Source organism: Euprymna scolopes, chromosome 42, assembly GCF_053919585.1.
Source record: "Euprymna scolopes isolate OS-2025 chromosome 42, ASM5391958v1, whole genome shotgun sequence".
NCBI classification, from domain to species: Eukaryota; Metazoa; Mollusca; class Cephalopoda; order Sepiida; family Sepiolidae; genus Euprymna; species Euprymna scolopes.
Window position 1 is genome coordinate 11,603,827 of NC_136523.1, and position 17,978 is coordinate 11,621,804.

Genomic DNA, 17,978 nt, shown 5'->3' on the forward strand with positions numbered 1-17,978 from the left:
CCTATTTGGTACCTCGTATAGGGAGCAGCATATATATTGTTTTTAAAATATAATTATCGACTGACAAACGCTTCGTCGTCTACGACTCATCAGAGTGGCTGAATCAAGCGAGACTTGAAATCGGGAGTCCATCATAAGAAGCGTAAACTCATGCCACTTGTTCACCTTGCTGACTGTTCGAATATAACGCGGTTTACGTAGATGTTATTTGCTTTTTTTTTTTGCGTTTTGCGTTTTGCGATACATTTTTAACGAAAGTTATTTTAGCTAAATGCGAGTTATATATGTGTGTGTGTGTGTGTGTGTGTATTAGTCATGGGACTATTCCAATATTTTTCCGATAAAATTACTGATTCCGATTCTCCAGAAATCTCTAAATATTTAACTTAAAAGTTTCTATTTTCCCCGATTTATGTACAAAAAATCCGTTAAATGTGCAGATATTTTTCGACACCTAAAATTACGCTTTTTCGATGAAGATGCTGTTATTTTAAAATTAATATTTATTAGTTTATCATTATTACCAGCAACGGGTAATGTTGTTTTAAACAAATTCAAATAAAAAGACAATTAAAAGAATCGTTCTGGCATCGGAAAATAGCCAGCAATTTTTTCGATTCCGATTCCGATACCGATACCGATTCCGTATCCTCCAAATTTGTAATTCTTTCCAATTTCCGATTCCAATTAATCGTCCAAACACTAATATATATATATATATATATATATATATATATATATATATATATATATATATATATATATATATCGTGAGTTTATATATAAAACGAGATAGAACATTTCTGGTACAATAATTTTTACTATAATTGGGTAGATATTTATTTGTTGATCTACGCAGCAAAATGTGGCATAATAGCCTAGTAACTCAATCGGCATTAATCGGTCGGGGCGCCGCTGTCGACAAGCAATAAACTGGGCCCACCGGAAATCCCACTGGCAAAGACTGGGAGGGTAGACCTCCTGGTTATTACCGAGGCGGTGTACCTCAGTTCGACAGGGGTTTGGCCGGTTCCCGGCCAAACCCCTGTATAACTGAGGTACTACTACTCTATTTCCATTCAGCCAAAGCTGCTAGGAGACACATCCCATCATAGTAAGACTATGATGGGGGTAATTGTTTAAAGTACTGCCTTCATCAGCAATATTTGGCACCAGGCCAGAAAATGGGGATCAACGAAGGTTCCTTTAAAGACAGGGTACTACTGCAATTGCAAAAATTGCCTGAGTAACCCCGCCGACATTCCCCAGTCGGGGCGCCGCTCGCGAAAAGAAATCTACTTGCCCAACCCGAAAGCCCTGGGGCAATGCCTGGAAGGGTGGACCTCCTGGGTATTACCCAGGCGGCGTACATGAATTCGACTAGTGCTATGCCGGTTCCCGGGACCTCACCTGTCGGGCTAAAGGGCAAGAACGGATCGTTGACGAGTACTCTGCCCTCTCCCTGCATCCGATGGTGCTAGGAGACACATCACAACAGGGTAAGACTATGATAGCGTAGTTAATAAAATTGCTGCCTACATCAGCATTATTTGGAACAAGGCCTGGAAAGTTGGGATCTAAAGCAGGCTCCCCTAGAGGAGGGGCACTCCTGCAATTGTAAAAATTTCCTTAGTAACCCCGCCTGCATTCCCCGGTAGGGGCGCCTCAGGCAGTAAGCAATGAAATTACTCCACCGGAAATCCCGGTGGCAAGGCCTGGGAAGGTGGACCTCCTAGGTATTACCCAGGCGGTTTACCTCTGTCCGACAGGTGCTGGGCCGGTTCCCGGCCCCTAACCTATCGGGCTGAGTGTCAAGAACGGATCCTTGACGATTACTTCTACCCTTTCTCCTTGCTAGAAGACACATCCCATCATAGTAAGACGATGATGGAGTATAATCTTGCACAGTCGGGACATTCTATTTTTAAACGATACTGCTAGGAACTGATGAGTCTAACTAATTCACGTTCTGCTAGCAACCAATCAGAAACCAGAATTGCTCCATTAAATCGTGCTGTAGCAATTTTGCATATGTTTTCTACGTGTCAACACGGGAAGAATCTTTTGTTCTATGGTTCCAACTCGAGAACAGTCTACTGCGAACTAGTCACCCCCCCAGGAGATTTGTAGAACAACGAACCATCGGAAACTGTTCTGAAACTAAGAATGGTTTACACTTCTACAATTTTGTTTATAATAAGAATAATATATACGAAATCTGCAAGAGTTAAAATATCATATCAAACCTTACTTTACAACTGGGCTACGCTGGAGGGGCTTGCTGCTTAAATGAATACTTTTTGCAGATTTAACAAATGAGGTTCAATAATATCAGAGGGTCTCCATTTACTCTGAACTTCTACAGAATGCCAGCATCAATATATTACATATAAAGGTGTCCACTGTGAAATTTTATCAGGTCCTGCCAATATATTTTAATACGATGGCGTGTGTGTTATTTCATGCGTCACGCTTACATCTTTTTTTTTATTCCGCGTGGCTGTCTTTTAATTGTGATGACTTTCAATTTCTTGTAATTAATATTGTTTTCCAAGAAACATTCGTTAGTTTTTGTTTCAGTTTTTATATTATAGGCAATGGCAGTCAAGTTCTCTACTTTTTAAAAAATAATTTTACCTAGAATTTTTCATATGTTTTGGTTTTGGTTTCAATTATAGCTGAATAAAACTCAAGTTACATGTATTTATAGGTATTTTTTTACACGGTGATCACCACATATCAAGGCCCGGAAGCCACTCAGGGATAATGGTTATTGCAAGTACAGTACGTTACTGTGGAGATTTGATGAAGTGTTTACTTAAGAGGGCGGATCATTAGGAATTTGTTAACGTTGGACTTGAACACATCCAAGTTGTAGTCAAGTAGGAAGCAGGCAGACGGAACAGAGTCCCACAGGCGTGCGGAAATGGCTCATGTCCAGTATTTTACTCATAAGTTTTGATTTCAGTTCTGATACAAGATGATGCAGCCAAGTCATATGGATACATATTCTTTAAATCAAAATCCATATATATATAACCAAGTGTAATTGCATGTCCGTGTGAATGTCTGTGTGTGTATAATTGCCCATCCATCTACTTACTCAATTTTAAGTCTGCAAACTCGAGATTTGATATAAAGGGTATTGCGATTTAGGAAAATCTTTTTAATGAGGTTTCGGGCAGGAATTTGGCTGTAAAGGAGTCAAAGTTTTACGATGTTTCCTTTGAAAACTCTACTAAACTCCCCCGTTAATTTTGTGTCTATACACTTGAAATTCAGGTTGTAGGTTACTCGGACATGGACAAAACATTTCAATTCGATTTTAGACGAAAAAAATAAATGGTAAGGAGTCAAAATTGGGGTCAAAGTAAAATAAAAAAAATGATCTCTGCGGTCTTTTTTTTTTTTTTTTTTTTTTACAAAGGCATCACCACATTATCAAGGCCCAGAGGCCACTCAAGGATACGGGTTAAAGAGTGTACAGTAGAAATTGGTCAATATAGTAATCATTAGTAATGAAAATTTGGTAAGTTTAATAACTTATATGAAACGGCTTATCAAGAACTTATTTACTTTAGACTTGAACACAACCATATTGTAGTCAGCCGGAAAGCAGGAAAACGGAAGACAATTCCACAGGCGTGCAGTTCTAAGAAAGAAGCTTTGTTCATGGAATCTACGTTTAGGTTTAGGCACAGATAAAGAGTGGGGGAAATTATTGATAGTGTTTACAGCTAGACGAGTGTTTCTTGTGAAAGTTTGGCGAGGGGGGACCATAGATTGAAGCTCAGTTGAACACTTTCCATGAAAATAACGATACATCAGAGACAAACTCGCAACATCTCTTCTGTGAGATAGAGGTTGCAAGGAGGAGAAAAGGACATCTCCTACGAGGCTACGAAGTCTATTTTGAACTCTATCAAGGCAGGACAAGTCCTTTCTAGCAGCTCCTGCCCAGATGTGGCAACAGTATTCCATCCTTGGACGTACCTGGCTCTTATATAGATAGAGAATAGCATCAGCAGTGAGATATCTACTGGATCGATAGAAAGATCCCACCATTTTTCCAGCGGCCTTGGCAACAGATTTGATATACGTGTTCCATTTAAGATCAGGAGTAATGGTCAAGCCCAGAAGCTTGTCAAAACGTGAGGCCTCCTGAAGACGAGAGCCATTCATTTCAATTGATGACAAATGTGGATTAGAATGTTGATGATGTAAAGAGAGAAGCTTGGTTTTAGATGCATTAAAAGTAACCAGCCACTCCTTTCCCCATTGTACTACGTGCTCAAGATCAGAGGAGAGAGAATTGGAGAGAACTTGGTCGTTTACTGTCTTAGATGTGGTACCATAAATGGTAGTGTCGTCAGCATAAATGTCTACAAATGATGTAAGGATATGATTTGGAAGATCATTAATGTAGATCAGGAAAAGAGTTGGGCCCAGGATGGATCCCTGAGGGACACCGGCATTAATACTGTGAGCTTCTGATTTTTGCCCCTCAACTACTACTCTTATGTACCTATCAGAAAGAAATGATTTAATAATTGAGAAGACTTTTCCAGCTATACCATAGCTAGCGATCTTATGAAGTAAACCTTTATGCCATACCCTATCAAAGGCTTTAGATATGTCAAGAGCAATTGCCCTAGAAAGATTGCCACCGTCGAGAGATTTGCTAATCCTATGCGATATAACTGTAAGGACATCTGCTGTAGATCTAGAAGAACGGAAACCATATTGAGTGTCACTAAGAAGGTTATTTTTGTTGAGATGTTTGATTACTTCTGTATTTAACACAGATTCTAGCAACTTACTCATGACGCACAGGAGACTTATTGGCCTGTACTGAGAGGGATCACCTGAATTCTTAAATACAGGGCATACTGATGAGATTTTCCAGGGAGATGGGAAACTATTCTCCTTAAGACAACGTTTAAACAGTTTTGTAAGTATGGGCGCTAATTCAGGTTGAAGTTTTTTTGAGTACTATAATTGGAATACCATCAGGGCCAGTTGCTTTACTCGAATCAAGGTTTTTGATTAGCTTCGCAACATCACGTACAGATATACGTATATCACATAGCGTGTTTTCTGATACAGGAGGAAATATTGGGGGTTGGCGGTCTTGGTCGCAAAGGGTAGAATTAGCTGCAAAGTTCTTGACAAAGAGTTTGGCTTTGTCTGATGCTGACGAGATTACCTCAGGTCCATTGATAATAGTTGGGATGGAGCACACGCTTCTGTTCAGGATTCTGTTTGCTATTTGCCAAAACTGGTGGGAACCAAGCCGCTGCTCAGCTACTTTGGACTTAACAGATTGAGCATACAACACTCTTGCGTTCCTTATTACTTTCTTACAATGGTTGCTGGCAGTCCTGAAAACGGCTTTAGTTTCCATACATCTATTACGTTTGAAGCAGTGGAAAAAGTGATTTCTGTGCGCAATGGCAGCAGCACATTCTGGAGAGAACCATGGCTGGCTGTTAGGTTTTTGCTGAAACTTTTTAGAGGGTATGAAATGGTCAATACCTACAATTAACCATTCAGTTAGGTCTAATACTATAGAGGACACATCCTTTTTAAACATGGAATGCAGAGGTAGATCAGATATAAATGTACGGAAGCTATCCCAGTCAGCCTTAGTGTATCGATATACTGTACGATGAAGAGGTACGTCTGGGGACTTATTACATTTCATTTTTATCTTAATTGATACAACAGAGTGGTCGGAAGATCCGAGAGGCGACAGAACAGAAACTGAACATAGTTCAGGGCAAGTTGTGAGAAAAAGGTCTAGTAGGCTCGCATACTGGCCGTCATTATCGGTCACACGGGTAGGTTCCTGAACAATCTGAGTGAGGTCATAGGCAATGGAGAAATCATGACAGAACCTCCCCTCATCATCGGTCTTGTTTGAGTGGGTCAACCATTCGACGTTGTGAACATTGAAGTCTCCACATACGTGAATGTTAGCTGAAGGATAAGTAGTCTCTACCAAATAACTCAAATTTTTGCTCTAAACATTTCAACTTTTATATTAAATGTACTTAGGTATATGGCAAGCTTTTTAATTGGTTGTTGACGTAACATTTGGCTGCCAAGTAGTCAGATTTCAAAAGATTTGACCTTTGCGGTTTCTAGCAAACTATTTTGTCAACTTTGGTTCTAAACATTTGAAATTTTACATTAAGAGTATTCAGACAGGCAGCAGGTTTTTTAAAGAGATTTTTGCCGGAACATTGGCGGCCAAGAAGTCAAAGTTTAAAGATTTGACCTTTGCAGACTCACCCAAACTCCTCCGTACATTTTGTGTCTTCAAAGCGTACTTTACAACCGGGCTACACTGGAGGCCCCTGCTACTTTAAATTAATAACGCTTCAAATTTTTTATGTAGGTAACCTGTACATGAGTCAAACTTTTTTAATATATGCATTTAATATATATATATATATATATATATATATATATATATACATATATATATATATATATATATAAAATTATGAACAGTACATAGCGTCTGGGAAAAGCCGGGATGAACCGCTAGTATTATAATAAATAAGAATCGATAGAAAATTTAGTCTGTAAAAATATATACAAAATCTTCATAAAAAATATATATGCTTAGTTTCTTGCGTTTCACTATTAATGTTTACGGATTTTTATATTTTTTACTAGCATTTCAGCCCGGCTTTTTACCTTTGACTCCTATTATGATCCTTAAAATTTATTGTTTTGGGAGAAATCAAGTTATTAACTTACATCCATGTCCAAGGAACCTTTATTTAAAATTCCATGTGTGTAGACCCTGTATATCAAATTTCGAGTCTGTAGACTAAAGATTTACAGAGTTATTGCTTAGGGGAATCTACACAGACAGACAGACACACAGACACACATTCACGTTCACTTATATATATATATATATATATATATATATATATATATATATATATATATATATATATACACTATCACCCGAAATTCGCTGACTTGCAACTATCAACTTTTATTTTCTTGTGAGCTGCTTACCTCCCGTCTGGAACGATTTATAATAAAACACACAATGGTCAATGTTATTTTTTGTTCATTCAACTGTATAGAAAAATAAAATATCTTACAATAATCTCTTGACAAGTAACTTTATTGTTATTCAGAAAATTGATAAAAAAAAACTTCAAAAGGATGACAAATTGTTAATGCTGTGTCAATTGCTTTCGTAACAAAAACAACATATCAGAATATCTCTCTTGGAAGTAAACACATTTTAAATTGAAATGTCAGAAACGTGTCTTTGGAAAATAGGAAACAGACAGCAACAAACATGTCTGCATTTTTCAAGGCGTTATGTTAAATGGTTTACGTCCAGGACTAGAGTGAGCAGGGAATTTTAGACCTGATAGGCGGTTATCGACAAACAAGTAATTCTAAAAGATTGAACAGATATGCAATGGATAGTTAAATGAATATTAATATTAAAATAATTACGTATTCATACATATATATATATATATATATATATATATATATATATATGGGTGTATATATGTGTGGCTGTGTCTGCAAAATATATAAATATGCATGTGTGTGTGTGTATTTCATGTAGAAAGATATAAAATATTAAGAATAATTGAAATTAATCATAGGTTGTTTATAGTGTTCAATCAAAGAGAGGAAACTATAGTTTCTTTTTATTATTTTATATTATGTAAATAGTCATATTTTGCTCTGATGTGCAGGTCGTTGTAATGATAAACGGTCTACTCAGGCAAGAAATATGGATACTAAAAAGGGTTCAAGACAATTTTTAATTTTTAGAGAAGAGAAAATATACAATGTTAATGTTTACCCGATTTCGCCATATATATATATTAGTGTCGCGACGATTAATTGGAATATGAATCGGGAAGCGGGAAAATCAGAAATTTGGGGGGTATCGGAATCGGTATGGGAATCGGAAAATTTGAGCCTAATATTCGATTCCAAACCGATTTTTTTTCCTGGTTATAAAGAAACACACACAGATGTTTTTTTATTTATTTATCAGAAGAATATTTATTCAAAACATGAAAGTGGGTCCAATTTAATTATTTTATTGGTAAATAATGTCAAACAAAGTAAATAATCACTTAATAGTTCACTTACTTTTATTTCTTAAAAAACAACTTTGAAATGGGCACACTTATGGTAGCACCTAGGTGATAAAAGTGAATACGTTTCTCCTCATAATTCCCAGTTAAATTAAAAGGGTTCCTCCTGACAAGTTTTATTTTTAAATTTTCTGGCGTCGACCTGACCTTATGTTGTGTGGAATGGTCATCTTTGAAATAATCCTATTTTATTGCGTTCATTTACTTTTTTGCCACAAGTGAAAAATTATATATAAACATATAACCTACACTTTGAATAAAATACATAAAATATGAACGTTTACAAATTTATCAAATTATAAAAAGAAATTATATGTACATTAAAAGGTGCCTGGAAAACTCGTACCCGGAAAACATCCATTTTTGCTAGGTAGGAAAACTCGTCCGTTATCGAATAAATATCGATTGAAAACCCATTTTATAACCGTTCTTGAAGGAGATATTGTGTTTAAGGGTAATACACCTCCATAATATTTTTTTAAAATATTTTACTTTTTTACTGTTGTTTGAAAAAAGATACAATCGATTTTTGTAAGCGTTCCTTTTCTACCTAGCTTTGTAAGTTTTTAGTGATTTAACTTATTTTAAAGCGTTTATTCAATATAAAGACAAGTAGTTTCCAGTGTTATTTAAAACAAAAATAATGTCTGACAAAAAATAATAGCGCCTCAAAAAAGAAATACAGATGAGTTTACTTTAAATTTATATTAGAACTTGGTCTTTAACACTAAATACTAAAAATAATTGTTTTTCTTTCCGTCAAATTTCTGAAGGGGTTCACACGTAATCATCTACAAAAGTAATATTTCATATTGGAATGGGGATTTAAGTGAATGTGCTTATCTACAAATTTGTAATTATTATTATTTTTATTATTATTATTATTATTATTATTATTATTATTTGCATCTCGTTTTTGTTTTTGTGTTTTTTACAGCAAAGCTAATTAATTTAAAAATCTACCAAATTTTGGAAATTAAAATAAAACTTTATCTTTATTCATAGTCAGACGGCACAGCCTTATCCACAAAGTCCATGCCACAGCCACGTTGGAAATGTTTTTTTTTTTTTTTAAATATAACATTTTTATTTATAAATTCGTTCGTACAATGGGAGGGGGCGTTGTTAAATATTTTGTTCCTACATCGTTTTCTCATGTTGCCAGTCAATCGTCGATTATTTCCAACTGTTTATGAAACATTCAAGTTGCATGTTATATACTAACGACGAAGTGATACACACTGGTTTTGTTTTAATATACAAAATAAACGGTGTTTTAGAATTTTCAATCATTTAAAATGAAAGGATTTTTTAAGAATATATACACGAAAATAATCCGAGGGTTTTTGTATTAATTTGAAAATTTACAAAAAAAAAAAAAACAAACTCTTATTAAATATTTATAAATGTTCAAAGAATCGGAATCGAAATCGCGAATCGTATCGGAATCAGAAATTTAGAAGAGAATCCGTAATTGTATCGGAAGCGGAAAAAATTTGGAATCGTCCTATCACTAATACACACACACATACATATATATATACACACACACATATATATGCGTACATATGTATATGTCTACATATGTATATATATATATTTATATATTTATGAATATGTATGTATACATATAAATATAGTTATGTATATATATGATATCTATATGTGTATGTATACGTATGTATACATATATGTGCCTATATATGTATATGTATATATATACATATAAAAGTACATATATATATATATATATGTATATATGAATATATATGCATATATAGATGTACATAAATGAATATATATGCTTATATATGCATATATATGTGTATATAAGTACATATGTATATGTGTATATATCATGTATAAAAGTATATGTGTAGGTATATATATATATGTGTGTGTGTATATATATGAAAATATATGTATGTATATTTATATGCTTATATGTATGTATACATGTATATATAAGTATATATATATTTATGCATATATATATACACACGTATATATCTATATCTATATACATGTATATATACAAATGTATATACATGTATGTATATAGACACATATGTAAATATATATATATATATATATATATATATATACATATATATATATATACAATGTATTAATCATCTTTACACCACAAAATCTCAAAATTAAACATTAAATGGTTAGTCTTAGAGAATGTTACCCGGATCCTCAATATGTTGCGACCCGACCTGCAATCACTGGATTAAACCGAGCGTTCTTCAAATGTTGAAAAAATAAGACTATATATTTTGTTTTGTCTTTGTAATTAAAATGTAATTTAACATTTTTGGGAGAGTGTTTTTTGTTTATTTTTTACATTTGTTTACAAAATATTGTAAATTTTCTAATAAAAATGGCTGTACATAAAAGGCATTCATCATTTTTATGCATAACAAATTTTTGCATAAAAGAACTTTGACTGCAAATTTTCTTTACAAAAGAACAAAACCAAAACAAAATATATTTTTCCTTGAAAAGACATTCTTTTATTTAATAATTTAAGGTTGAAAAACGTCAATTATTCATGAAAAAAGGAATTTTCGTTGATAAAAATTCAACATAAAAATGGAAGAACATAAACAAGAAAAAATGATTTTTTAAATACAATTGAATATGTATCTAGTTTTTTTTTTTTTGTTACTGGGTATTTATTGTATTTCAATTTTTCTGTTTTTTTGTTTTCAAATTCCTCTGCATCTGTTACTTTGCTCGGCTTTTTAAAAAATTAAAACTGAAGTAAATAATAGAAAATAGCAGATACGGAAAAATACCTATTTAAAACTGAAAAATGGAGGAGGACCAAATGCGAATGACAAAAAAAAAATAAATAAAATAAATAAATAAATAAAAGTACTATCGGTACCTGTGGAAATTCCACAGAAAACTCATTTATATGTAATATATTGATGTTTGCATGTTATTTTTAGTCTTACAAAATAGTATTAAATGTAATATTTTAAATAAAACAATCCCAGCCAAATAAAAATTGCGCAATATACAAATTCGATAAATGTTTTTATTTTGCAAAAGTTAATCATCAAATACAGAATGTTTCTTGCTTGAAAACAAAGAATACGATTGAATAAATCTACTTCCTTAACCCATGGTTTCCGATGTTTATTGATCAGCAAATGTTTTTATTGATTTACACTGTATTTACTTAAATCAATAAACAGAAAATTAAAGATTTACAAGTTTAAAAACATTTTAGGTACATAGAATAAGGGAAGAAAAAAGATAGTGTGCTTAAAATCTAAAATTAATGTTAAGTCTTGAAATGGAAATTCCTGGTAGTGAGTAGGTAAAGAGATCCATCGCGTGTTGTTATCCTTCCAAGGTACTTGGGTCGCAATAACATGCAAATATATTTTCTTGGTTTCGCCAATGGTTATCCGGCAAAGATTTCTCATATATATATATATATATATATATATATATATATATATATATATATATATATATATATATATATATGTATATATATATATATGTATATATATATATGTATATATATATATATGTATATATATATATGTATATATATATATATATGTATATATATATATATATGTATATATATATATATATATATATATATATATGTATATATATATATATATATGTATATATATATACATATATATATATATATATATATATATGTATATATATATATATGTATATATATATATATATATGTATATATATATATATATATATATATACGGCAAAGATTTTGTTTATATAACATTCAAAAATTAAATCCAAGTGGTACATCCAAGTAGCGAAACAAATATATCCGGAGGCAAAAATACAAGAATTTTTTTCTGAAAGCATAATAACCACTAAAAATCAGATGAAGCTTTGGTGAGCATATTTATAAAACCGCATAAGTGAAACTAGTTATACTTCCTACGACTGAAAAAAAAAATTCAAATTTTAATTATATTACGCATTTTTTTTTATTAAATTCGATGATAATCTACAATAGTAAGAAAGAAAGACAAATAGAAATAAGAAAGAAATCTTGTGGTAGATGGCACGTGACATAAGTCTAGATATGCACATTCAAAGTATATAGGTCAAGTTTTAAGAAAAATTAGAAGACAAGGAAAAGAAAAAAAAAGTGCTATGTTTATTTCTTTTAGCAAACCAATAAGAATATTTGCTAATAGTTTTCGTCTGAGGAGATGAACAAGAATCGGACACTCGTGGGTTAAGGAATTAGATTTATTAAATTGCAGTCTTTGTTTTCAAACAACAAAAAATTCGAGATTTTAAGATTACATTTTTTAAATCACAGAATTTTGATAAAAATATGTATATATATATATATATATATATAATTATTTTTTTACTATAATAATTATATATATATAACGTGTTATATTTTTATGTTATTGCTCTGTTCACCACATTAGGCTTTTATACCCGTATTTCCTCCTGGAACTATTCCATTATAACACTATATATATATATATATATATATATATATATATATATATATATATATATACATTTAAAGGAGATTAGAACAATAGTCTAAAGAGCTGAGTGTATTTTAATGTAACAGTGAAATTACTAGTTTAATTAAAATACAGGAAATAGAAAGTGCTCGTTGTAATTTAGATATATAATAAGCTCGATGGTTAAATGTCCTAGAGCTAATTCAATATTAAGTAATGTGATTTATAATTTAAAAAGACACCATAAATAAACCTAGCATTAAAAGTAAGGCAGATGAATCTTTTAATTTTTCTTTTAATTTTTTAATTTTTCTTTTGTTGAAATCAGGAACTGTGTTTAAAGTAGTCATTTTAATTCAATAAAGACCCTCCTAAATTTGCTGATGAGGAGACCTTGCTTACCTAAAAACTATATATAATTGTTCTACATAACTTCATGTATACCACAATAAAAAGCACGGATTTCCGAAACGATCGTACAGAGAATTGATTTTGTTGTTGTTCCTTCTTATGAAACTGATTTTTAATTTAATTAAAATTTGATTTTTAAATTTTTAAATTTTTTTAAATTTTTAAATTTTAAATTATAAATCACATTACTTAATATATATATATATATATATATATATATATATATATATATATAGTTAGTTAGTTAGTTAGTTAGTTAGTTAGTTATAAAATGTAAATGGTGATTAAGCTACACTGAATATTCCGAGTTTCATCCACTCAAGAGTCCTAAAGTCCACTCTAGGACTCTTCAGCATAAGGCTGAAGTGGAGGAAACGCGGAATATTCTGTGTAGCTTAATCGCCCCATATGTTTTATAAATTACTAACTAGATCTACCTACGTATTGAGCATTTTTGAAGTAAATACTTAAACTTTACGCATAAATTTATACTTTCGTATATTAATTTTATGTGAGTAAATGAAGTACATATATATATATATATATATATATATATATATATATAATAAAAAGAACAATATGATAATGCATATTGATGTATGCTTTATTTAATGAGGTGATACATCAATTACGGGTGTAGGATAAATAACACCCTTTAAGGCATTGTATTTCGAAGCCTATTTTCCACGCCGGACGAGAGAATTAGCAACTACAAAACCACATTCCGATTTTAATTGCCAATTAAAAGCAGGTTTATTTTTCGAAAAAGAGCGGGCACATCTATATATCATACAGTTTTCCGGGCATACTATTTAAAAGAATTTAAAATTCTATCACACACCGTTACGCGTTACTCTGAACCACTGTTTAAATTAGATTCAAATTGAAAGTCTTACAATTCTTGTTTATTGACAATATAAAAGTCTATTTCGATGAGTACTTCGCATTCAAATTGAACCTAAGAACGATGAATAACACTTTGCTATTTAACTTTTGTCATTGCAATTTTTTCTTATTCTCGTACTTTTATTTTAGTTTTATTTCATTTTATTTGACGTGGCGTTTTATCCTTGTTTTATATTTATTTAATGACATATTTATTCTTTTATGTTTGATATGTTTTATTTACTGTACTTTGTTGTCTCTAATTGTATACTATTTTTAATTTATAATTGTTATGTCATTATTCTTCAATGTGTTTATCTCCTGTCTTAATTATTTATATATTTTTTTTATATTTAACCTTTTTATAATTTATAATTAATCTTTTGATAATCCATAACCAATAATTATAATGATATTGAAGAAGGAACAATAGGACTATATAGGGATGACGGTATAATGTTTATAAAAAACGCCACCCGTATAAAATGCGATAACATTAGAAAGATTGTACACAAAAAAATGAAAGAATTTTGCCTCAGAGTTGAAATAAATAGTAATTTAAAACAGGTTGATTTTTTCGATGTAAGTTTTGACTTGCAAAAAAATAATTATAAACCATATTTGAAAGAAAACACAAGTCCTATATATATTAATCCAAAGTCGAATCGCCCACCTTCCATCAATAATCATATCCCAGCCTCGATAGAAAGGAGAATTAACAATAATTCATCTAGTGAAGAAATTTTTAATAGCTTTAGAGAAAGATACAATGTAGCATTAAGAAATAGTAGTTTCAAAAACGCAGAGATTACATTTGAAAAGAACAGTAATGATGAACGCAACTATAGTAATAAAAATAATCGTAAAACAAGAAACAGGAAGATAATTTGGTTTCTACCTCCCTTTAATAGTGCTCTTAAAACTGGACTGGGTAGGAAATTTTGGCAATTGCTAGATAGGCACTTTCCCCCAGGTAGTATATTAAATAGTATTCTCAACAGAAATACTATAAAATTGAGTTTTAGTTGTTGCGAAAATCTTGAAAGAATTATTAAAAAAATAATAATAGGATACTAAAAGGCAATAATAGTAAAAATACTGGAGAAATAAATCATAATGATAAAGATAATAATTATAAAAATACTGAAAAATGTAACTGCAAAATTCCTAGTACTTGTCCCATGAATAATAAATGTTTAACGAAATCAGTAGTTTACCAAGCTAAAATATTTCTTGAAGAAAATACTAGTGATATAAAATTTTATATAGGTAGTACGCAGGCAACTTTTAAAGAAAGATTCTATGGGCATAAAAGTTCCTTTACTAATCAAAAATACGAAAAAGACACATCATTATCACTTCAATATTGGAAATTAATAAAGGAGAATAAAACTCCAAAGTAAGAATGGCGGATCATAAGAAGATCGAAAGTATGTAATTCATTACACGCACCGTGCTTTTTATGCTTTCATGAAAAATTAGAAATAACGGATTTTAAAGACCGGGAGAAACTATTGAACATTAAACAGGAAACAGCAATTTCCGGTAAACATTTCCAAATACATTCTCTGAAAAAAATATAAGAATATTAACGAATTAATCATACCATCGACTTATATATTGTAATATGCTTTATCATTTATTTCAGGATTTTAAACGCTAAATCTTATTTACTTATCTATTTTAAACGCTAAATTTTTAACGAATAATCTATTAATTTTTATAAAAATAATTTTTAGGGAAATTTTTACCGTGAATAATATAATTAGACTTAGTTACTAATATTCTTCACCATATTATAAGAGTAATTTGTATATATATATATATATTCACGTTTGTTTGTATATATGTCGTTACTTTTGTACTATATAGAGAAATGGCGCTAAACTTATAGTTTAATAATATATGTATATATTTATATCTCGATTTTAATTGGAAAAAAAAAACTTAGTTAAATTTATTGATTGCTCTGATATTGGAGTAATAGTTCTAAAAATCCGTATTAACAAAATAAACGAAAAACAATTATAATTATAATTATAATGGTAGGAGCTAAAAAATTTAACGCAAACTTATAATAAATCTGCTTCAGAATTATACCTTGAAAAACCTAACATTATTTTGTGAATAGGTTATATTTGTTTTGATATAGGTTGTTTGTACCCCTCTTTTTTTTTGGAATGGTTCAACCCTGTAAAGGTGACTTTAATATAAAGGGATGGTCTTTATTGAAAGTTTCGTGGATGGTCTTTGGCCTGACGAGGTGATTTTCCCTGCTAGGTGGTCATTGAAACACGTTTGCTAATGTGTAGCCAATAGCACTCCAACAATCTATATATATATATATATATATATATATATATATATATATATATATATATATATATATACTAGCAAAAGTACCCGTGGTTGACTGGGTTCGAAAACAACCTACAGAAAATGGACTCTGATTTATGAAAGTATGATAGGTAATGAAAAGGAAGGGTTGTAAAGAGATAGCTTATAATTCGGGGGTATCAAAACCAAAGTAAAATATGATAAAATCCAAAATAAAATAGATACACCCCATAATTTATTATACCATACATGTTCACACTGAAACACTTATCACAATATTGTGTGGATATATATTAAAAAACCTTGTTAAACTTTGTGACATATTTACATTCTATGGAGGTCAGGTGCGAATGAACACCCCATAATTTTATTATACCACATTTCTTCAAACTGAAACATAATTATCAAAGTATACATACGCAGATAGATACGAAAAGTCTTTATTAGAGGCTGTGTCTATTTCCATTCTATGAAGGCCAGGCGCGAACGCAGACCCCACAATTTTAATGGACCAGCTTTCTGCCACATAAAGCATACGCATTCCTGTGTCTCGATACATCTTCAATCATTATATGTAATCAGTTTTTTTTTTAAATAGTCAACCATATAGGAGCCTATTCGTGACCAGACACACACAAACATTCAGCTTTATATTATATATATATATGTATATATATACCTTCATTATATAATAAAACTATATTCCTCCTCCCTCACAGAGATTACTTTTGTTCTCCTATTTACTCCCCAACAGGTTCAATATATTACCATACTCCTCGTACGCACAATTATGTGGCTCCTAATATAGATATCGCTAGACATCGCATCCCTAATATGTGACAAAGAACCTTCCCTCCAATTCTGATGAAAAGAAGTAGGCTTCGAAATACCATGTTACATAAAGTTTTACTTATCCTACACCCCTAACATATGTATAAGCCTTATGGAATAAACGAATAACTCTATATGCAATACTATATATTTTTTTTATATTTTTGTATCCTTTTTATCCTCTTTTTTAGAGAGCTCGCAATTTGTTATGATCTTTATATATATATTTTTAAGAGCTCTATTTTTTCCATTTTCAATTTCTTTCTAATGTTTTTTCTTTTTTCTTTGTGGCGTCGAGAGGTTCGAGGTTGCCTGAGGAAGTATTATTGACTGAAACAGATGACTATTTGTAGCGACCATATGAAACTGCTTACCCTCAAATAATAATAATAATAATAATAATAATAATAATAATAATATATTGATATATATATATATTGAGAGAGAGACAGAGAGAGAGAAAGAGATAAAGAGAGGGATCAACGAAATACAGAAAGATTATTTAAATGGAGACTTCTCGATATTATAAATAGCTCGACATGCTCAGGCGAAAATTAGACAAAAAGAAGGAAATAACTGCCGCCTCTTTTTTCTTGTATAACAGTATTTATTTTTCTCCTTGTTACAGTCCTAATGTCACCTTCGTCTTGAACGTAATCCACGTCTCTAGAGTTATCTCGAACGGTTTTCTATCTCTAACGTTATCTGCTTATTAATGTCTATTTTCCTGCCAATGACGGCATTTCGCCCATTTATTAAAATATATGTGCGCCCCCTGCTTTGTTACAATTTGGGCTTAGATACAAGATGAAAATATATAATTAATTGATGTATACAGTTCTATGCAGCAATTTCCCGC